The sequence below is a fragment of the Anopheles arabiensis genome, chromosome 3 (assembly GCF_016920715.1).
Source record: "Anopheles arabiensis isolate DONGOLA chromosome 3, AaraD3, whole genome shotgun sequence".
NCBI lineage: Eukaryota > Metazoa > Arthropoda > Insecta > Diptera > Culicidae > Anopheles > Anopheles arabiensis.
This window is the reverse complement of record NC_053518.1, coordinates 41387619-41411596: the sequence shown is the minus strand read 5'-3', so window position 1 is coordinate 41411596 and position 23978 is coordinate 41387619.

The following is a 23978-nucleotide window of genomic DNA, read 5'->3' as shown; positions in this document are numbered from 1 at the left end:
TTTACATTATGGGTTTTTATTTTTCAACAGTCTGTCTAGAGTGGAGATGATTACTGCGTACTGCAGCTGGCTTGGAAGATTGTAATAATCAAACTCTAAATGCCAAAACTATTTAGCAATAACCAAAGCCAAAACTAGAATTAAACATAATAACAAAAATAAAATTGAGATGTGAATAACAAGCATTGCCCAGCATGTATTCAAATCATTTATGAATTTAGATCCATGCGAAGGACTTCTTCTTCTATTTGGCGTAACGTCCTACGAGGACATGCCGGCCTATACGGGCTTTCGAGACTTTATTCATTTCTACGCAGCCGGAAACCCATGACGGACATGTTATTGAGTCGTTTGAGTTAACGACTGTACCACGCGACCGCGAAGGACTAACTATTCTGACAATCAAATAATATATGAACGACTAAGGATTTAATGTCTAATAAGATACAGAAGAAGATTTTCATGATTATTATCGAATAGTTAGACAAGTGCAGAGCCACTCTCGTATGGTTCCTCTTCTGGGCCCGCGAAACTCTATTCAATTGGCTTATTCTATGCAATACTATTGGACCCATAGTGCCCATAGTTGAGGATAAGTGTATGCGAACAAAGTCCCAGTGCCGAAGATTGTGTGTACATTTCGAGTCTTCTACCCGCGCCATCCACTCTGGTGATTCGACCGTGCGTTGCCCTTTGTCAGCTTGGAATTTAAAAAAAGTTTTGTAACTTTGTATGAGAATGTAGAAAATAAGTAACTATGACATTAATCATTTAAACATAATGCTCTTTGTTTGGTTATTATAACAGTCGATTCGGTAACTCAGCGAAAGTTTTTAATATATCCCTACATAGAGCGCACTCAAAGTTGGTAACTGCTAATTATCATCGGGCCGACAAATCGTCAAATCGTTTACAGCAGTTTCAGGCCATGACGATTATAAGCCAGTGTTTTTCTCAACTCAAAGATATTTAAAAAAACATCTCATATAGTGATGGGTAAAGTTGGCAGAAATCCGGAGTCGACTCCGATCCAACTCCGATAAATTCGGAATCGACTCCGGAAGGTAGGTCCGCCCTGCATCATCCGGAGTCGTTCGGAATCGCCCGGAATCGCCCGGAGTCATCCAAAGTCGTCCGGAGCCGTCCGGAGCCGTAAGGAGCCGTACGGGGTCGTTCGGAGTCGTTCGGAGTCGTCTGGAGTCGTTCGGAATCGGAGTCGTCCGGAGTCGTTCGGAGTCGTTCGGAGTCGTCCGGACCGTACGACTTCCGTACGATACCGTACGACTTCGAACGACTCCGGACGACTCCGAACGACTCCGAACGACTCCGGACGACTACGAACGACTCCAGACAACTCCGGACGACTCCGACTCCGAACAACTCCGGACGACTCCGAACGACTCCGGACGACTTCGGACAACTCCGGACGACTCCGAACGACTCCAGAAGGCTCTCGACGACTCCGAGCGACTCCGACTCCGTGCGGATCAAGTGGTTCCATTTTGCCGTAGTCGGAATCGGACTAACAATAGTTGGAGTCGGATCGGAGTTGTAGGTGCGCTTCCAGAGAGCACATCACCAATCTCATATGTATAAAAAGGTGATAAAGTTGACGTGTGTGAGAAAAAGCTAGCATTAGAATGATATTTGTTTCATCATATTTGTTTGTGCAATGTTGCAAATTTTATAATCATTAAAATACAATGTTTTGATGTCAACATACTTCCAACGAACTCTGTACAAAGGACATTACCAATTGATCAAAAACATTATGAATGTAATAAACTTATGTATTGTAATTTAAAATAACATACTATAAAATAAGATAACAATATCCATATATATCAAGTAATATTTTAATCATACAAAATAGAAAATATATTAAGCTAACACAATGATAAACAATCGTTTTACCACAATCACTTCATTGTTAATGCCCACAATCGCTTGAGTAGTTCAACTCTTAAATTGCTTAAATTCTTCACTGCGTGCAGGATAACCGTCAGATCAATCGAATGTACAGCATTCCCCACGGCACTCCGGCACTCACAAATAGACGGTGACCGAGTCCGAGAATAAATCAATACAGGCAATACAAAATCACTTCGCCTGCACACCACAGTCACTGCTTACCCTGAAGTATCCGAGGCTCACACCCACTTATCGGGATGGGGCGGTAATTCCGGCAAAGGTGAAGCGTATGAACGAATCCATGTCATACCCTCAGGATTTAACCTTAATTCGATTGCCCGCTAACGGTTGCGCTGGTCGTTTAGTCGCTCCTTTGCCTTCCCCAGGAGACACGCAGCTCCGGGACCAGCAGCAAGCTCCCGGCGGGCCACAAAGATCATTAATCTTTCGGGCTAAGCTGCGTCAGGGCCGGTCATCTTGTGCTATCGTGCTTCCGGGGAGAAAATGGACGTACGTGGGCCCGAGTGTTTGGCTCGATTTGCACACGGGACTATTCATCCTCCCGCACCCGTAGATAGTCATTTTCATCAACTAATTGATGGATGGTGTCGAACGGATGGTTCCGATTGGTTTGGCCGATGGGTAGGCAAAAAGGTTAGTACCCGTGATACTGACCATAACCAGCAGAAACTCAAACCGTCGATGATCTATTTTGTTGGTGCTTTATGGATTTTGCTTTTTTATCTGATTTCCAGCACCCAAGAAAACCAACCGATATCGCAGATCATTTCTTAAAAAGCACTTTCTAATGCTCGGTCCTTCAAAGCGCTCCTTCGGATTTCCAGCTCCAGCCAAATCAAGGAACCAAGAAAGGCAACGGAAAAAGATGACGTAAACCATGGCTGGTAAACGGTTGACTTATTAAATTTGTCACCGATTCCGGTCAACGCCGTTGCACACCGGGCGCTAATTGAAGCCGAGGGGCCGATTCCGCCAATCGCTCACAGTGCGTCCGACATCGGTCAGAGTTCGTTAGGGCAGGATTGAGATCGGGATCGATTAATTTTATTTGATGCCTCTGGCCCCCGGAAAGCCGTATGACACCTGCAGCTTTTGCCGACGTCGGTCGATTCTTGGGTCGTAAAGTGAATTTTGGGTGCCGGGTGTGATAAGTGAATTTGATGAATGGTTTTGGCTGGAATTGGGTGTCCCCTTTTCCATAGTTACTTTTATTTTACTTATATTATATGAGTCAATGGAGATAGGTTTGAGGTAGTAAGATAATATTATTAGCTTTTTTTATAAATAATATAACCTTTATGTATATATTTATAAATCCATATATACGTTTATGGACAATAAAGTTCTACTCCAACTCATTATGCCTGTAACAAAGTATTTGAAAACATTTGCTTATCATCAATAAGAGCTACTTTAAGACGTCGCATACCACTTCCTGTTACCTTCTCTAACAGAATCAAATTAGATGCTCATCTGTTACTCCTAACAAACGCACACACTCACAGCACTATGACTAAATGGACTTCCGCCGGTCTACACCTGCAGTCTCATTATCAGATCACTGCCGTTCGGGCTAGTCTGTAATTTTCTTATCAGCCTCGCTGTCATCGCTTTGTTCATTGTTGGACTTTCGGGTAACTCTCGGTCTCTGCATGGAAGAAGAACTCTTTTCAGCAGACAATGCCTTTCGTTTGTCTGCTATTTGCCTTTGACAAGGTGTGCAGTAATGTTTGCACCATAAGATAGCCAGCACGGTCGAGGCCACTGTTATGGCATTCCAAGGACCGAGAGAGACGTCCGATTTTGTTGCCATTTTTGTTGGGTTCGGAGCAGCGCATCATACACAGACACAACCAAAAATCCTCGTCCAAGGCTCGTCGAGAACAAGATATTCTACCGGAGTTCAGTAAAGCATTGAAGTCAAACAAGTCGCATCACTTTCAATGTCTCGCAGGAGGATGAGTTGCCCGGTGGAACTTAATTTTCGGGCTCTTTTTGTTATTGCCATTTTGAGCATCGTTTGCTGAGGCAACCAACTATGGTAAGTAATTGTTGTTTTGTATGCAGATGAATTCAACATTTAAAAAAAGAACTTTAAACGCAAAAAAAAAAGTAATATATTATTAATATCTGGGCACAATAAATACAACTTAATGAATTTCTGAATTCTCTTTCGCTTCTTAAACTTTAAATCAATTTAAAAAATATGATAGCTATAGGTTTTTTTAAATGATATTGCTTAAGCCTCTCTATAAAATATAATAGAAAATAAAGCATTAGATACCAAATGAAAAAATATTGTTTTCTTTGACCAATATTCTTTCTGGTTATATGTTTCATTCTTTGTATCTTCTATTCCTTGAGTAATTCAATTTTGGTTGTGTATCATACGACAAATTTTGATTAAAACGCAATTTAAATACGTTTTATAATAATCATTTAAGTATTATTAACCTTTTCAATAAACAATGCTTTGATTAGCACCTAAATAAAGGATTTTGTTAACTTCAGAATTTACCCACGTTGTTAATTTTTCTCTGGAACGCAACTGTTGAGTAGATGTAAAATTATAATCATTCAACGGTATTAACTATTCGGCAACTAAAGTACTTCATTAAATAAGGATGTTTTATTTCTACAAAGCTATGTTTTACCCCTTCTGTTAGCGCTCATTAACATCACAAACAGAGAGCTCCTTTTGGTATGTTTTAATTTCACAACCTAATGCGGCTATAATTTCTCAACCACACGGCAAACATTACGTCTGCACACTTCCTCTTAAAGAGGGTAAGCGAGTTGTCGTACAAAAAATCATCAAATATTCACCGTTTTTAATGCAGCGCAAACGTAATTTATGCCCACTTTCTCACAAACCGAACCGTTTAACCGTCCACCGCGCTTCGACACCGACTGCAAAGTGGAAACTTCCTCCCACAAACTCTTAGCCCAGCAAAGCTGAAAAGCATCGGAAGCGTCGTTGCTGATAGATGTAAAGAGGAACTAGCCTGAGTGAGCGAGTATTTGTGTGTGTGTGTGTGTGTGTGTGTGTGTGTGTGTGTGTGTGTGTGTGTGTGTGTGTGTGTGTGTGTGTGTGTGTGTGTGTGTGTGTGTGTGTGTGTGTGTGTGTGTGTGTGTGTGTGTGTGTGTGTGTGTGTGTGTGTGTGTGTGTGTGTGTGTGTGTGTGTGTGTGTGTGTGTGTGTGTGTGACACTTCCGAAAATGACACTTCCTATTAAAACTCGGTAGGATGCAGAAAAGCATCTGCACGAAACTTTCGATGGGTAAAATCCACTTTTGCGAAAGCGCCTCAGCTCGGCGGCTTGAAAGATGCCTTTCTTTTTAAGAGATGCTGTCCACCGGGGACAGAGAACATTGCACGAGCTGCTTGACGGAAACGAAATACATACGTGTGAAGGAAAATCCGGTGCATTATGGGAAGTAACAACACACACTGGCACTGACAGTAATGCACGGACACGGTATGATAAAATATGTAGGTGAAGGCAGGCATGAAATGAGTAGTAATTATAAGTTTGCTAAGGATGTACCTTAAAGTTACCTTAAGCCTGTCCCGTCGTTGCTAAGATCTGTTTTAAATTTTATTGTATAATAATGTGGACTAAAAAATCAATTACATCTTAACTCACTTACAACATAATGTAAAATGCTAATAATGTTAATAATTGGATGGTCTTTATGTCTACTGAATAAACCTAAATATTCTTTTGCATTGTTACATTATCATCGAGCGCCGTTCAAGCTATTGTGGAACATTGCGGAACCGCACTACAATAATTACCTTCTCAATTTCCAACCAAAATCTTCTTCCGTTTTAAGTAGCGCTTCCTCCCATTTGGTACAACTGCACATATAACCACATAAGTCATCGCAAATGGGTCTCTCCCCCTGCGATGGGATATGAGGTGCATCCCGATGCAATGAAATATGATAAATATGCTCATATTAGCGTGTGTCTCATGGGGCAACCGACGGCAAATTGTAAAAGCAACACCTCTTCTGCACCTGCCAAAGCTGTAGTCTCTCAGCGATACACCTTTAGAGAACAACATATCTACCCACCAATCCACCTATGAGAATGTTTTAAAAACATTTTAAACTCGTTCTGAAAAGTAGTTCTATATAAAAGAGAAACGTTCTAAAATCATTCTTAGTATATTTAGTTGTTGAACATTTTACTAAGACCAACACCAGATTTTCATTCGATTTCGGAAAATTTGGAACAGAAAACTAGAAAAGTTTTCCATGCTCATTGCGAATCCGCACCTAATGCCTGCTTCGAGTAAATGAAGTCTTGCGCTTTTCTTTGGCAGCGTACACGCGAGAGCATCAGGTGGCCAAAACAGAAACATTTATACACTTTCCCAAAGCTGGATATCAATTTCTCCTTTTTCTTTGCTGCTGGATTGTGGAAACTTCACCGACCAAGCGGCGGAGGAAATGGGAACCGTCCCATTTTGGCACATTGGCCTGCCGAGCTTGGTGGTGATGGCAAAACGATAGTCTAGGAAGGCGAAAAGGAAGTGGTGTGTGTGTGCGTGACGAAGGGGATGCAATTTCGCGGCCATCCTTACACCCTCGGCAACAGGCTGGGGCGCAGTTCGGCTCCTGAGGAAAAAGATGGAAAAATGAGTATAGGTGTATATGAAGCTGCAAGTGTGTGTGTGTGTGTGTCTGGGAGAAGAGGGAATCATACCGATGCCGACGATCGTCCCGCTGGGAATTGACATTTTCCCATCGCCTTAAAGCGAACCGTGCAGGAAGGAAATCCTGTACAGCTGAAGGCTGGCGGCCGGAAGCTCTTGCCCTGCCGCTAAAAACGTATTTGGGGAAAATAATAAAAATAATGTAATATGTTGTCGTTATTAATTTTACATTCTTTGGGGAGCCGTATCGACCGACCACTTTTGAGCGCGGTCGGACACAGCGCAATAGATGTACGCCTGTGAGGCTGCGCTCTGCGTGAGCCGAAAGAGATATCATTTTTTATTATAATTCTTTAGCGATTAAGTTTTTTTTGCCCCACGTGAACATGCTTGCTTCTTCCTTCCAGCGTGTGGGCCTCTTTTTGCGGAAACAGCACGTTCTGGTGGCCTTTCCGGTCATATCAGCGAGGTGTATTTGTATCTTCCGGTCTCCGCTGCTCGGCTGTGTAGTGCTCATTGACAGTCATTTACAAACTGGCGAGATGGAGAAGCAGACGTTTTTCTAAATCGCAGCTGTAAAAGTTGAAAGCCCACAGCCCCTGACCGGTCCTAATGCGGAACCGCGGAAGGGAGGGAGTAAATTAAATTAGATTTACTTCCACTTTCACTGCGCAATGATTGGCTAAAATGGACGATCGTTTGAATAACCTTCCGCTTAAAAATGGCCCAAGAGAGTTCATTATTGTTTGTGTGCTTCGTGTTTTCTTCTGGTGAAACGAATCACAGTTGTTATCGTTGTCCTGGCTGCCTGCTGTTTTCAGGATGACGCCGGCGGCAGACGGCGAGGGCGAGAAAAGTGAAAACAACATTTAATTATAAGATTAGCGTAATACGCCAATAGCGCGACGCGGTTACGTGCCTTCGCTTGTTGCTGCACTGAGCGGGGGGGCAAATATTTTCCAACCTAGCTTTTTTTGTTACTTACATTTTGGAAGTTTTGTATGAATCTGGGCGTTCTTATGTCTAAAGAAGACCCTCATTCTACAGATTTGCAATATTGCACTGCGACACAGGTGAACGACACCGCTGCACGTCCCGGACGTCCAATGCATACTCATGCTAGCGTCGGTGTGATGGGTGGAAATTGATAAAAATTGCCACATTTTCTGCTGGGGAGCAGGATTTAGGAAGATCGTTGAAATATTGCACATTCGGGAGACATTGGGTCTGATGTTGAACGTACACACTCCAAGTGCACTCTGTTTATACGGTTGCAAATGCATCTGGAAAAGGGGTTGTTTTGGAAACAAGTTGTATTCCAAATGATAATAATACAATAAATTGAACTAGAATAATGAATATATATATATAGAATTATAGAATTATAATTCATGTGAAAGGGTATGATAGTAATGAAATTATAGTCATACCAAACCCTTTAGTTATTATATATTTTAGTAGCTGTTTGTAATGAAGGCATGCTAGAGTAACGACAAATAATTATTTTTATACGCTAAATATTTGTATAAGTCATTTTTACATTATTTTTCAATATTTATTCCAGTTTGCATAGTAAAGGTAAAGTTATTTTCAAGGTCTTAGGATAAATTTACCAAGGAAATGATGCATTATATTTCATGTGCCGTAATTCCAAACAAATGAATTTATAATTTCCTCATTTTTAAAACTATTGATGTATTTAACAACTTATAACAGATTTCAATTATGTTGGTTTGTCGTTCACCTTGTTTTGCACAAATGTGGTTATTGTGTAAAACATTTTCTGTTCGACTTAATCTATTGTAAATGCTTGATTTATTGACTAATATTTATTAATTCATGAGCATTTAGGAGCGTATAGGTTTAATCTATTCAGTAAGTCTGGTGCATCTATCTCATTCTTTAAAAAATTGCAATAAATCTTGCTTGAGCAACTAGGCAACGGTGGTAAAACGGTTTTAACGGTACGGATTTGATCCTGATACTTTAGCATTGTATTTATCCCAAATAGCCAGCTCGTACTTTATAGCTAATTTGGGGCTGTTTAACGAAAATTCGTTCCGATGTCATACTTTGTGGGGGATTAAGAGATAAACGGTACTTTGCGGAACTAAGAAGCTTTTTAAAAAAACACTTGGTACGCTCTGGAACCTTGCAGGTGGTTAGCCTGATATGTATGGTTCACGATGGAACTTGAAGACTCGTTAAGAATGCGTTCCAAACTTGGTGGAACTTCATAGCTTTTTAATGCATGACATCGGTACAAGGTGGCTCTTGTTAAAATGTCAAAGACTGACGCCGTCAAACATCTCATTGCTACTGCACAAGTTAGATGAGCTAAATGAAGAAGAAATATTAAGTGAAGTGATTGTGATTTTTTAGTACACTATGTAAAATTATATGATAATCAAGAACTTTTGAGGTTTTAAAATAAACCTGCATATGAAAAATACAAATCGTGATGTTTATTTCAATTATGGCGCCTTGCTCGCAAAATAAAACGCAAAAAATCCCTGGCACTGTGGAATAAGAAAGCTGCATAAGCGCTATTTCAAAGACTCGCCTGGAACTTTGATCCTGTTTATCTTCTGCAAAAGACGAATTCAACGACTCGATTCTATAAGACCAGGGGTCTCCAAACTACGGCCCGCGAGGACTGGATTAAGGTTAAATTAAATAGCTTTCTTTTGTAATTGTTTTTTTTACTTCTGAAAGATGAAAATCAAGATTCAATAAAAGTAAGCTGCAGAAATTTGATATATTTCATTAGTATTTTCTTATTAAAACGAGATTTGAATTTCCACTCATTCTAAAGGTAGCGTCAAAATGGCCCCCAACAAGGTTGATTGTGAAGCAGTGCCGCCCGCGAACTGAAAAGTTTGGAGACCCCTGTATTAGACCATAGATCAGCCCAAGTTACTGAGTTGAACTCAGCGAAGTTGAACAAAAGAGCGAACAAATGATCTATAGATAGCTTTAAAGCATAATGGGTCACGCAAGACTTTAATGTTCCTGCTGATAAATCCTCACTTAAAGGTAAGTCATTAATAAATAAAATAAATAATAAGGGTCCAAGACTAATACTAAAATACTAATCTTAATAAAAAGAAAGCCAACCAAGCGTTTCATACAGCATTTACTCCATAACTCTATTTGTTTTCGTTTTTGTACAGATTATTTGACGAAAGTTCAAGTTTAAAATGTGTTAACTTTTGGTGAGCATTCTTGATTTGTAACACGTCGTGGCTACAAATATCAATATATTATCGAATTCAAAATGACGGAGTTTCGGCAAGTCAAACCACACAAACCTTTTTAAATGATGGGAGCAGTTCTTTAACAGAAGGTTCCGTATTATTAAAACATTTTTTTTATTCATATTGACACATCGGTATCGATAAAATAAAAAAGATTAGCAAATAGTTCAATATAAAGAATAAAAGAAAAAAAAAACATTCTTATTTGAACTACATACTAACACATGAAGCTACTTTGTAATTGTAAAGAGCTTAACTCAGCATTACTTTAAAAAACGCTGCAGCAAAACGAATCATCCCATTACCTTTAAGGGCTTTAAGAATTCTTTTGTGAAGCCTATCATTTCACTACACCGGGCTTATTTTCACCTTCAAAAACAATACCCATTTGACCGCTCTATAGCACGAAATCTTCCCCAAAATGGTCAAACAAAAAGCCATGAATGAAATTACGATTGGCACACGCAACGAAACAAAAGCAAAGCACCGTTGCTCCGGTTGGCAACTCCCCCGGCGAGTGGTTTCGTAATTGAAATTAAGCATAACGGCGTGTTAAACTTGCCTTTTGAAATCCTAAAATAACACCTTCTTTTAAATTGCTTCTTAACGCGAGCTTAAGCTGAGGGAACACGCAACTGATAACCCTTTCCCCGGTGAAAGGGGTTGAAAAAAGGTTGCGCCTTTCCCTTTTTCACACTTCTCACCTGGTCTGCGGAGGATTGGGAAAAATGAACCAGAAGGCTTTCGTTTAATTTCGTACCATTTTTTAGCCCACCCCTGTTGTTTTTGCTTTCAAATTATCAGTGCTCTTTTTGTGTGTCTTATCTTGAAGGGTGTGTCGCTGTTCGGTTTTTTTATGTAGCAACTCTAAGAAACTCTTTTCGTTATTTGCTGGATAGGCTGTATCATTTCTACTTGAAGCCAGCATCTGCCCTACAGCGCGCAGCAATGTTGCCTTCGGGGAAATGTGTAAGTCTATTGGAACTCCCCCAACGGATGAACTTTGTGGCCGCACAGCGAAACGAGCGAATGCCGGGAACCGAATCGAAACGGCCAAAGATACGATTACGATCTGATTTTTATTCAATTTGCTTCGGGTGTTGCTTTGGGAACAAGGGGCAGTCGGTAGCAGATATTACCGCCGGTTCATATAAGGACTGCCACCACGCTCTCAACAAGATCTGAACGTGGCAGCATCATAATGTTCATAGTTCTTCCATTCACCCCGCTTCCACTGGACTACTAACACGACACATGGCTAAAGTTTTTTGTTTCCTTTCTCTCTGTTTCCTACTTCCGGTTGCAGCCAACCATGTAAAGGTGTATCAAAAATTTGTGACCAGGATTACAATTGGCCGAGATTTGCTTTCCTCATTTGCCGTTTGCCGTTGTAATTTTGGCACTACTTGAGCCAGGGCCCGTACGTCCTCGTCGGTTTCTTGCGCTTGTGTTCTCGTAGGTAGTGGGCGGTAGGTTCGCCTCCGAGAGGCTTCGATTTGCCATTATCATATCATAGTTATCCTTGTTATTATACCACATTATCATCTTGTTACTCGGCTTCACTCGACGGCTGGCCGAACTGGCGCTGCTAGACCGGAAAAAAGTAGGGGGAAATTACCTGGATTTGACTGTTTTTCCATTTGCTGCAGCCGGCAACGAATTCGCCTTTGGACAATGAGCACGGTGGTGCAGACGGTAGGAATGTCATGGCTGGGAAGGATTCGTTATCGGTTTTCAATTTATGTTAATAATAGATCTTTTTATGACCACCAGCTTGGTGGGTGTGAGAGTTTTCCCGGTAGAGGCATGCTGATCACAATCTTGCAGATACTTATTTATATGGTTGATTTGTTCAGGGTATGGTATTTCAACTACTCTTTTCAATGGTTATCGTAGGATTTGAAAGCAAATCCTCTTTTGTAATGATCATTAAAACAGTGTATAAAGCTGAAAAATCTCGTTGACTAACAGCTGTTTAATTTCCACCATCTATTCCGAAGCTTTTAATAATTCCTGAAGATTTTGTTTACTGTTGACTTACGTTGGATGGTTTCACAACCTGAGATAACTCAGCATTAATGCAATGGCTCACAACGGCTTGACAAATTATGCATTCAAGTTAAATGTAAAGTTCCGTAAAGTACGTTTTTTTAGTAACTAGTTAATTTGGTCCGGTTACAGAGATACGCAACAGAACCCCAGATGTGTATACTGACTGCAGGGAACATTTGAATGTTTTATACAAATATGTAGATAAGCAATCATGTTCTCTTTAAAAGCCCTTTTAAAATTACCCTATATAACCGTGTTACTATCTTGATACAGGTTTCTATCCAATTCTTATCCAAGATCATAGCCATTCTATCTTTATATCTAACATTTAAATTTTGATAAATGTTACTGTTTCCATAAAATTCACAATCGTAGTCTAGTTTCATTCTAAGTATGTTTGACTATTCAGCTGGCACTGACCATTTTTATGAACACTACTTTTTAATTTAGTGGTTCTGGAGTTTCTTTTCTATAATATATGGATCCGAGCCTCCCATTCACAGGACACACTGTTACGGCTTAATACTGAACCCGAGCTTCACCTTCTGCGAGACTATTTGTGCACCATTCAGTCATGGATTTCCATTGGTGACTTAGGCAGGGTCATGTCGGTTGAGGTTATGCTAATGCTAATAAAAACAAATACATTAGCTTCATTTAACTCTGTTGATTCATCATGTGTTCATAAAATCAAAAATCATGAATTTTGAAAAAAATATCTGAATATATCACTATACTGTCCACTTTTTGTGTCATTTCACTATTTTGTTTTCTTTTTAAGGTCCTTATCTTTTTTGCTAGAAACCTGAAATTTTTGTCATAGTTCTTGTTATTTCTGTTTATAAAAAATGCCCTAATCCCGTGTATGTCATTGTTACATTACTTGTTACGTTTGTGTATAATACGTGAGTGTCACTTCTTACTTCATTTTGTATAGGGAGATACTAACAGCTGCTCTATTACACTGTACGAAATTTTTAGTTTAGCTTGTTTTAAATTTCGGCCCATACGGAAAAGTATTCTTTGAATAGGTAAAACGCAATCGTTACACTTTAAATAGTTTAATAAAATACAGGATTTTCGAGGTACGATTCTCATCGAAACCGTTTTTCTATTTAAAAAAACAGTCTATTAGGTGTTATTTAGATTATCTTTTGTGGATTTCCATATCTGTAGTCAAAATCGTCTTAATACTTCTCCCCTTCTTTCTGTGTTAGTGCATGAAACGTGTAATTATGCGAAGAATAATGTAGAATCCATAATAATGCAGACATTTTCGCCTTAATATAGCTATCAAAATTAATCTTAGACGGTTGATTATCAACATTGGGCCAATACAGATACGTCTTAACTGTCAAAACAAGTTTCTAGACCGATAAAATATGCGGCACTCATCGCAAAAAGGCTTGAAAACCCCTGTACAGAATATGTTGAATTTTTTTCCCAAACTATGTATTTTTGCATAATCGAATGGGAATTGCCATTCTTCACCTCATTAAAAATAAATCTACCTATTTCCTCAATCGGGATAATAAACCAATTACCTGGACCTTGACTATTTTTTCTCTCTTCTGCCTATAAATACTACATACAGCATTCGTGCAGCTATGCCGCTTAATTTTCCGGCCCTTTATTGTGCACCAGCTACTGCAGAAGCAGCTCGCAACGACTGGGGATTGATTTTTGCCAATAATTTCGAGGCGACAGTCAATATGCCAAATGCTAATGGTTGGGTGCGATTCAGTTTTGTTGCTGCTGCCAACACCAACACCTATACAGCTCATAGCGCATTATTTCTCTTGCTGCCACTTGAAATCATTACTCGTTGCAATTTACGTTGCAAAAATCTCATTTTTCCTGCCTAACAAATGAGCCCTCTGCAGTCGATGAAGTTTCCGGCACCAGTGCACCAACAATTGGTTTCAGTCGCGTTTGGAGAATTTTGCATCGAATGAGTAGTGCCCCGTGGGTATAAAAAAACCACACCCAGACTCATTGCTGTTTTCAATTGCTTGGCAGCTTTTCCGTTTTGTTGTGCTGTTTATTTTTAAGACGAACGTAACGCTACCGAAAAGTATCGGCAAGTGATTATTTGCCATTTCGCGAGCGTCCGTTTGTGTGCGCCACCCTTATTAACTGGGAGTACGTTTTTTCAATAATCCCACTAATGGAACAATGATTGATGGTGATTGTGTCTTGTGGATGCTGCGGGTGTACATGGGTGGAAAAACAGGGCAGCTTGCCCTCGGGCGAGCAGGAATTTGACGCGCGACTAAATCGCTATTAGCACACAAGCACGGTTTGGGAAAGGGAACGGGAAACTCACAAAAAGCAACCACAACCAGCAATCCTCTTGAGCTGGTATCGAGCTAGGTCGTCGACGAACGAAACGCAAGCGGTGCAAAATGGAAAGATAAATATTCACCGTTAGTCAATTATCAATCTTAGCTACGTCGCCGTCTGTCCGATACTGTGGAGGGTAAAAGCTGCTGGTTTTGCTTTTCCGCTCTTTTGCGAGGGAAGTTTTGCTCTCGTTTATCTTAAGATGTAAGACGAAGCTAAGCGCTTTTTGAATAATATTCAAGGAAGCGTACAATTGCTTCTTACTGCCTTGACCGTTCTGTGACCGTTCAATAACAGAAATCGATCTGCTTCGGAACCACATTTACCGATGACATCGTTGATCGTTGCTCTTCAGTAAACATAAAAATATGACTCCCGGTCATGTAAACAAGTCGATTGATGTAAGGAAACCAACAACCAAGACACAAATGTTTACCATATTGTGTTTAACAAACGTACAACGATGCAAACAACAACAACAACAAAGCCATCAGGGGACGAAATTTTCAGGTTGAATTGATTTGTTTTCCAGCACTCCCCTGGTAGAGAAGAACAAACAAGCAAACAATGCTGCAGATGTACCGAATGGTGCAAGAATGTAATCGAATTGTGTTCAGCTTGAACAAAGATTTTTCCGTGGTTTCCGTGTTGTTAGAGCAACATCCGGTTTAAATTTGGCTCTACGTTGATCGATTTAAGGGCTTATGACGGATATGACGATTTTGAATCATGTTTTGAAAATGAAACTATTTGTGTTTTTAAAGAAAGGAAAAGAAAGGATTTACTTACTTACTTATCCGACGCTACAACCGTCTTGACCTGTCTCAGGAGTGTCCGCTCACGGTCTCACACCATCGTCTGCCAGTCCGTTATCCCGGCCTAAATGGCGGACGCCTTCACGCCATCCTACCACCTCAATTTGGGCCTACCACGCCTCCTCTATCCTTTTGAACGGCCTAAAGTCCGTTTGCATGCGTACTACATGGCCAGCCTACTGGAGCCTGGCGAGCTTGATACGCTGTACGACAGTGAGGTCGCCGTACACCTCGTATAGCTCGTCATTATAGCGGCTCCTCCATTGTCCTTCCACACATACGGGGCCCAGTATCCTTCTGAGCATCTTCCTCTCGAACGCGGCTAAGAGGGTTTCGTCAGATTTGGATGGTGTCCATGTCTCAGAGGCGTGTGTAAGTACCTGTACTATATCGGTGCTGTATAGTCCCAGCTATATAGCTTCGGACCCAGGACGAAGGTCCGTCGTGACAGGTTGTTTGAGGTGAACTGATTTTTCCGGCTGTAGAATGACCAATTGGCCGCCAGCATCCTTGCGCGCTACTCAGATGTCATGTTATTGTCGTTGCTGACCTTCGACCCGAGATAGGTGAACTCTGGGATGACGTCAAAAGTACGTTCTCCTATCTGTACGTCACGCCTACGTAGTTTATGATTATTTACAGGGTTTCTCAAGCCAGCTCAACATCGTAACACTATTTTTCGAACAGGTTAAACGATTGTCAACATCGTACATACAATTCGTATCCGTAAACTCTTTTCAATTTGGTAACACTAGGTTATGGACCTGTAAAATCCCAACTCAAATCTGGAAAATGTATGTTGGCTGTCTTGTCACCCATTGTACATTTCACACACAGTCCCAGGACATGCGGTATAGGAAATTGTTTACGCGAGTTAATATATTTTCGGATCAAATGATGCGAACGCTTTGAGTTCCAGATTCTAACTGTCTTTATTTCTCCTAGTTTGATTCCTATCAACTCTAATCCTAACCTTATCTTGTATGTATGAGTGTACGGCTTATCTTATATGAATATGGTGCTTGGTTATTGCTATTGGTTAATATAGTGGTGTGTCATACACATAGGATGGTTAACTCGCGTTTTTGAGTTTAAATTTAAGTTTTTGTTTTGAAAGGTGTAAGAGGCTGATAGGCTCAAAGTATCTAAAAAAATTATTCATTTCAATCATCATCATCAAATCATTTGAATTAAAATCACTCTTCCGTCTATTGTTTTTAGTTTTGAACACGCTACCCTATCAATCTTTGAATCTTAAAATTTTCAAGTGCATAATTAATTACGCTACCAATTCATTCCAACCATGTAAGCACGTTGCTTGCCGTAAATCTCTTCACAACTAATAACTTTACCACCGAAATTGAACCGTTTATAACACGCAATTTTCCCCGATCCTTGACGAGACGAAGTGCAAGCTATAACCACCCGTCTAATGTAAAACTTCAAGATAATATGGGTAGGTGGAAGTGAGGTGTATAAAACAAAACAAAAATAACGGTCACAAAGAATGCCACCAGCTATGCTAGCTCATCCCAAGCCTCGTGTCACCGCTCTAACAAGGACACGATGCTGACGGACAGCAAACCACCGTAACAAACAAAAAGCGGCAAAGCAGATATCGTTAATGAAAGAGTTGTTTTTAGAAGTGGACGACGCTGTTGTTGTCTCCTGTTGCTTCAACACAACACACCGGAACCATCCTTCCTCTATCACCCCTCCTGCTTCCTTCACTCTTCCATTTTCATCCAGAAGCAAGTCATTTTATTTCGTCCTCTAGCGGGAAGTTGATTGTCATCCATCCGAACTGTTAGCGCACATCCCAACAGGATCCACGTTCCGTGCCGGCTTCCTTCAAGCAAACTGGTAAACGAAAGAGGGGAAAAACTGCGTACAGCAAAATATGAATTCCAACCGTTCGTACAGTTTTTATTTTTTGCCCCATATTCGGACACCCTCTCCCATCGGCCAATGCGAAAGGAAATGCGTTTGGTTTGGTGTGTTTCTGACTGTAAAAGTTGCTCGACCACACCACTCAAGGCGCTTTGTTCGTTTGTTTTGCTACGGTTGTTTTTTCGCTCTGTTTGGGTATCTTTTTTTTTCTTCTTTCATTCCACTGTTGGCCGTTGTTTAACATTACTGTACCGCTTAATAGCGCCTCGGTGACAGTTTTTTGAGTGATTAAATGCTCCCTAGTGAAGGGAGAGCGTCCGGGTTCTGGGTTTCGTATTGGCTCACCCTTCAACCACTACCCTGGGGAGTGCAGTTGATGAGTCGCTGATGGCCGGAAGGATAGTTATCGTACAATAACGGACCGAGAAGATCAGAGCAGATAAAAGAAGCAAATCGGTGTGGTACAAACTACAAGCAGAAGAAAGGGGTAGTGTTTTTTTTATATTTTCATGAAGTAAAAAGCAGGAACTTCTAAGGCTTTGTGAGAATTTTTAAGTACCTTGACGAGGTGGACACAAACTTTACGCAGAGTCTCATGGTCAGGTAGGCCTGTCCTCTCACTACGGCCTTGTTTTATCCACAGCCTGGCGCAAATGATTGAAACTTTCATCGTGGAAACCGTCAGGTTTTGCATTGTACAGCTCCTCGTTTGGTGAGTGATTATGCAAGAAGGTGTATTTTACCGTCAGTTATGCTTTTAAGATGATTGATATAAAAGTCTGTCCATTGTTGATGCTGGATTTGGGGGAAGGGGGCTGCTTATCCCCTGCCTTGGCACGACATTACGCTTCGTTTGTTGGGTTTGGAAATGATATCTTGTTCAGAGCGGAATCAAAAGCTCGTCACATTTTAACGGTTCCACCCAGCAGCGCTCTTCTATTGTTGTTCTGTGTTTTCATCTATTATTTTCGGCACTGAACCTGTTGTTTCGTTTCGTTTGTAAAACTGAAAGCAGCAAAGCAGATTTACCTCACTGGACTGTAAAGGAGAGTTTACGTTGTTTGTGGTTGGATAGTTTAGGATACCTTGTAATAACAAACCCAATACTGTTGCGTAGCGAAGCAACACTCTAACAGCGAAATCAGAATTCATCTTTTCGATTTTTGTTCGCGTAATGTTTGCGGTATTGTTTGCTTTAAGATATGAGACTGGCGTGGATTCATCCATCCAGTTTTGCATAACCCGACGGATCGTTATTGATCGGCTTCCAGCAAGAAGAAAGGCCAAGCAATTGGAAAAGGTAACGATTCTGCTACCCAAACGCAATCAGTGGTTTCATCCCCCTTTTGCATTGCAGTGCAATTTTGCCTTTAGATTCGGTTTTGATTTACCACGACAAACAACAAACCAGCCGGTGTCTTTCAATTGTTCCAGGTGTGTATCTCTCTCTCTCTCTCTCTCTCTCTCTCTCTATCTCTCTCTCTATCTCTCTCTCACTCTCCGTATCTTTTTACACAATTTTCTTGCTTGTGGTCTCTTCATACCGTTTTGTGACTTGTTTTTTTTGCATGGGTTTTGGAGTAAAATCAAGGGTAAAATGAACTCGAACTGAAAGGCATGACGACGGTAGGAGTGAATGGGGAAGACGGGGTAGCATCAGACGGATCATTATTATTGCTATTATTTTTAATACAATGATCTGCTCTTTGCTTACCGAAAGTGAGTCCTCGGCCCCTGCAACCATGCATTCGTTACGACATTACTGCTGCACCTGTATAGGAATGTCGTCCCGAGATGTCCTTCCCGAGAACGGCATCATCATAAACGAACAAGCAAGAAAGCAAATGAAATGAATAAGCGGTACCGACAGAGGAAAATGAACCATCACGGGAGTAAACAGAGCGAAAGAAAATAATGCACACGAGTGCATCGCGGTGCAGGATTATGATGCTCAGGCTGTCACGGGCTCAAATGGAAACTTTTAGATGGGATACTGGGTCGAAGTAGAAAGCAGTACGAAGGGAAAGTTTTTCCTTTCTAATACATGCAAGTCTAGGAAATGTTGCTCTATTTGATGAGATCTACTTCAAGTATATACAACGCAAACAATCAACTGTATAAAAATAGTGCTGTGCATTGTAAGTCGTTGCAAATGAATGAAGCGTTTCGTTACACTTGCGAATAAACCGTTTCACATAATCATGCATATCAAGTAATCTTAACTATTTAAAGTTATGTTGATGATGTGGCCCACCTCATACCTCTTAATTGGATTGAGATAGACAAATAATCTAGCGATAATTTGTAAATTCATTGTTAGAAACGAAGTATAAATACAAAACGAATGGGGCTATACAGGGTTTCCCACGATTTATTGGTTGGTTCCCATCAATTTTTGGTGGGTTCCCATGTTTGTTTGGTGCGTTCCCACGGTTTTTGGTCGTTTCCCAGAATTTGTTGGTGCAATTGTATTGATATCCAATCGGAAAATACCAATAAATTATGGGAACGAACCAAAAATCTATGGGATACGACCAAAAAATCGTGGGAACGCACCAAAAAATCATGGGAACTGACCAATAAATCGTGGGAAAGCCTGTAAGCAAGCATAAACAGGTCAGCGATGAGAAGCAGACATTCGCTCACATAGGCGACTTCCCAACACGACCAACCTCGCATCGCGTCTAGGTAGGCCAACCCAAGAAACATCCCGAGACGATCCCTTTAGCCGGGAATCCTGGATCTCCTATACCACCCTCTCACATGCAACTTAGAACCACATAAACAGTTTCAGCTTAAACAGCGACTCTGCAAAACTAATTGACCTTGGCTTATTATTATAAAATTCAAATCCCGTAAAAATATGTAATTCATGGCCACAGATGAGTAATTCTTGGATCATGAGATAATAAAGAATTCTAGGATCACGAGCCTTCGAGTAAAATGACGATAGATATCAGATCCTCTGAACACTCTCATTTCCAGATAGTGTAGCAAGTTACCGTTGAGCAGTTTATTAAAAAAATCATAGTCTCGTAAACCTCTGCTTTATTGACATCCATTGCAAAATATCACTCATGACAATTGAGGGCGTTTACCATCCTATGTAGTTATTGTATTGTTTATGGCGTTGTAATCATGGAATGCAACATGTAATGCATGGAATGCCGTAGAAAATAAAAATAAAAATTAGAGAGGTTACATTTCGTTATGAAAATCATAAGATTAATGCACCAATTAGCGTGCCAATTTATTGTGGCACTGATGTGTTTTAATGCATCTATACCAGCGATCGGCACAGTCCGGCCCGCGGGCCAAATGCGGCCCGCCGCAACATTCAATCCGGTCCGCGAAAGGTTTTGACTGATTTTGAAAGTTGGAAAGAAACTATTCGTATACAAATTACTGAATAATCTTTTAGAATAACATTTTCTACCATCGTACTCTTTCAACTTTAATTAAAGTAATATGGAATGACGGATCGTTTGGTATGTTCGAACTCGTGATCAATATCCCCGTAACGTTTACATGGAAACAATAGCCTTTTTTCGGCTGGCTGTAGAACAAAAACTAGGAGAGATAATTTCGTTATATGTACATCATTTGAAAAGTTATGTAAGTTGAAGTTATTTAAGTTATTTAGTTATTTAAGCTTCCTTAGACAAATAAATCTAAGACTTTGGGAGTTGCTGTTCATCAATTATTCGAAATTTTCTCCACGATGGACGAATACATGCCTATAGGCATCCTAAGTTTTCGCGACAGAATTGTTAGAGTAGAGCTAGGGTTTCATGTCGAAATTTTGCCGAAACTCACCAAATACGAACGCATTAAGTTCTGGCGTCACTGTTTGCCATTGCGAAATCAGTGGACGCGATTTCTGCTTCCCTGATATATGTGTTTATGTTTCCCAAGTACTATTTCACTGTTTGGCGAGTTTCATCGATCTCCCGGCCCAGATAACCCAGTAATGTAGCCACTTGTACCTCTATCTTCATTTTTAGCGTTTTTGGAACCTCAAAAATTAACCTGGGCTCCCCTTGCGATGCTTTGATGGTTGCCTAATAGTGTCAAATGTTGGTAACCAAAACGCAGAAACGTTCTCATGCAACGAAAAACTTCTGTACGCAGTCCATTTAAGACGCTACGGGGTGTCATTCGTTCATCGCGCACGCTTCTAAGTTGGTTGGTTTACTTTTTGGTCATCATGGTTAGAGTTTGACTAGAGTTTCATGGGATACTACTATTCAAAGTGTAATCAACGATTTGTTAGAACATGTGAAAATAATCCTATGATAAATTTGTCAATTTTGTAAATGCAACCGTTAATTACATAACGGTTAACATTGTTTCAACACGACAATAAGACTTTCGGAATGAAGGAAATCGCACACTAAATTTTATATTAATGAGATGCACTAAAGACTGATGGCAATAAATGTATTTAAAGTTTTGCATGCGACTTTGCAATGGGAGAGCATTTGACTTTCGCCAACGCAAAACATGCAATAAAAAGTTTTAAATATAGTGAAATTACATTTTTAGATATTTTGTTGTTGTTATGATTTAATATTTCCTCTTAATTTCACACAAATCAGTTGGTTTCCCTTCAAATTAGTTTGGAGATATTTTCGATCGTATTTGAAAGCAAAAATAAATATTTAAAAACCCCTGTTGTTTGAACGAGAACGACGATTCTACACTATTGCTGTTTACGAGCACAACGATTATCAATGTGCTTTTTCATAAGGAATCAGTTATCAATTGATCTGACATGGCATGACTTGTCCGTAAAGCATTTTTATAATTACTGAATCTATGTTTACTTCGATAATCTTTCAGCCTTTCAGACTTTTGTATCATCCCCGGAATATCTTCAATATTTTTTTATGGCGTGGGAAGAAGGGGTCTTCAAGAAGCGATATTGATCCCTTTTTGTAGTTTTTTGACTGATCAAATTTGTATCCATCTATTGCTGATTCTTAAGTGATTAAAGATTACAATTAATTTTAAAGAAGGCATCTTTAATTTTGAACTATGCTTGGATCATATAATTACAGAAAAACAACAATAATACCTAAAATGTTTCTAAAAGATTAAAATGTAATAATTTAGGCGCTATAATAAAAAAAACCGCATTCTCCTGGCCCGCGGCACTCGATCATTTACTAAAGTTGGCCCATTGCCTCAAAAGATTTCCGACCGCTGATCTATACTGTCGATAAGGTAAATATATGAAAGTTTTAACAAAAAGATATTGATATATTATCTTCATGAACACAACAGTTCTTACCTTTAAACATAGCAAATTTGAAAAAATCCCCATTTTTCTTACGGCACCGTTGTATTCTTAATGGTGGTATGGTTCCTACAGTCATCGTATTGTGGTCCTATACTGGCGTTAGTCAATGATACCTGAAAAACTGTATGTAATATAAATAGAACTTAGTTTTTAAGCTGTTTTATATGAGGAGATAAAACTATTTTCATAATAATAATTTGTGTAATTTAGTCGAAATAAATATATGATTAATGAAAATATTAACTGTATTACCGTATCAACGACTGTAGACAATTCAGACCGAGTCAATTTTCTCTCAGCTAGATATGCATGTTTTATCCTTTTTTGTATATTACTTATCGGATATTTATTTCCGTTGCTTAGTTTAGTGAAAACAATACGACTAGTGGAAAACATTTTGAGAACTTGTATAGAATGTTCTGTTTGTAATGATTTTATGACCATAACCACTATAGGAACACGATATTTTGTGTACGTATAATGGCACTGGCCGAATGAAGTTAATGGTACTATGATAAAAAGAAACTCCTTAAAATGAGAATATATAGCCAAAAGACACAGAATTTAAGTAAATCAGTAACGTTTAAAGTTATGTTAAAACATAATAACCCCTTAGTTACGTAGTTATTTACAGAGCTCATACAAATACGAGTGCTGTTAGGAAATATGTTGACATATTTCAAAAAATAGTATAATTTGTGGCTGCTTTGTAATAAGAAAGGCACTCATTGTTGAACCAGAGAAAATTTCACGCTAACCAATGATTGCAGCAAAATGAATCACTTTTCACTTTTAAATCAATTTAAAGCTGTTATTAATATTTTATTTAAAACAAAAACAAAAACGTTACTTTGAATTTTGAACTTAACCGTGAACATTTTCGATGTTTGATGTTTGATGTTATCATACTTTATAGCATTATCGTAATATGAATCAAAACAATAAGAAACTGAAAACACATAAATCAAAGAATAAAACAAATAGTTTAACTCTCTCTTATAATTAATTGTGATCATTCAGTAAATCGATACTTTGCATAGCAATCACAGTTAGCGCTTTAAAATCATAATCCATCACAAGTAACCTTAACACACTCCCAATACAAAACAAAAACACAACAACAACGGTGATAATGCGCGCTGCTGAGATGATTAGTCCGTTGTCCAATTGTTGTTAGTTTTGTTTGATATTCTTTTCATTTGTGTGTTTTGTGATTCGTTTTTATTGTACTGATGATGTGCTAAAACTCAACCAAAAACAACAACAGCAACAGATTGCTACTGCACATTCAGGCTGTAATCAAATGTTTTTGGATTTAAAGAAGGGAGCAAAAAACAAATGCACATGTTACCGCTCGAAATGTCCGTGTCCATTGCTCGAAACGAGTCCTGAGAGGGAGGTGGTGGCGCTAAAGAGGATGTGGTTTTAATAATACACCACACCAAGCACTGAACAATGTAATGGTTGGATGGATGGAAAGGGAGAAGTGGTTTTATTTTTACTCTATGCCCGAACAGAAAGCGGAAATGAAAGCAATGAGATCTAAAATAAAAATATTAACTATGGTCAGCTTGTGTACCGGTTCCATGGCATTGCATCGGGGTGTGGGATATTCAGGAGTCCTCCATATGCAACAAGTCTGATTGAGAGGAAGGGCAAACAACGGGTGCAGGTTGCTTTTCATTGTAAAATCTAAGAATCAAACGAAACAACAGCACCGGAAG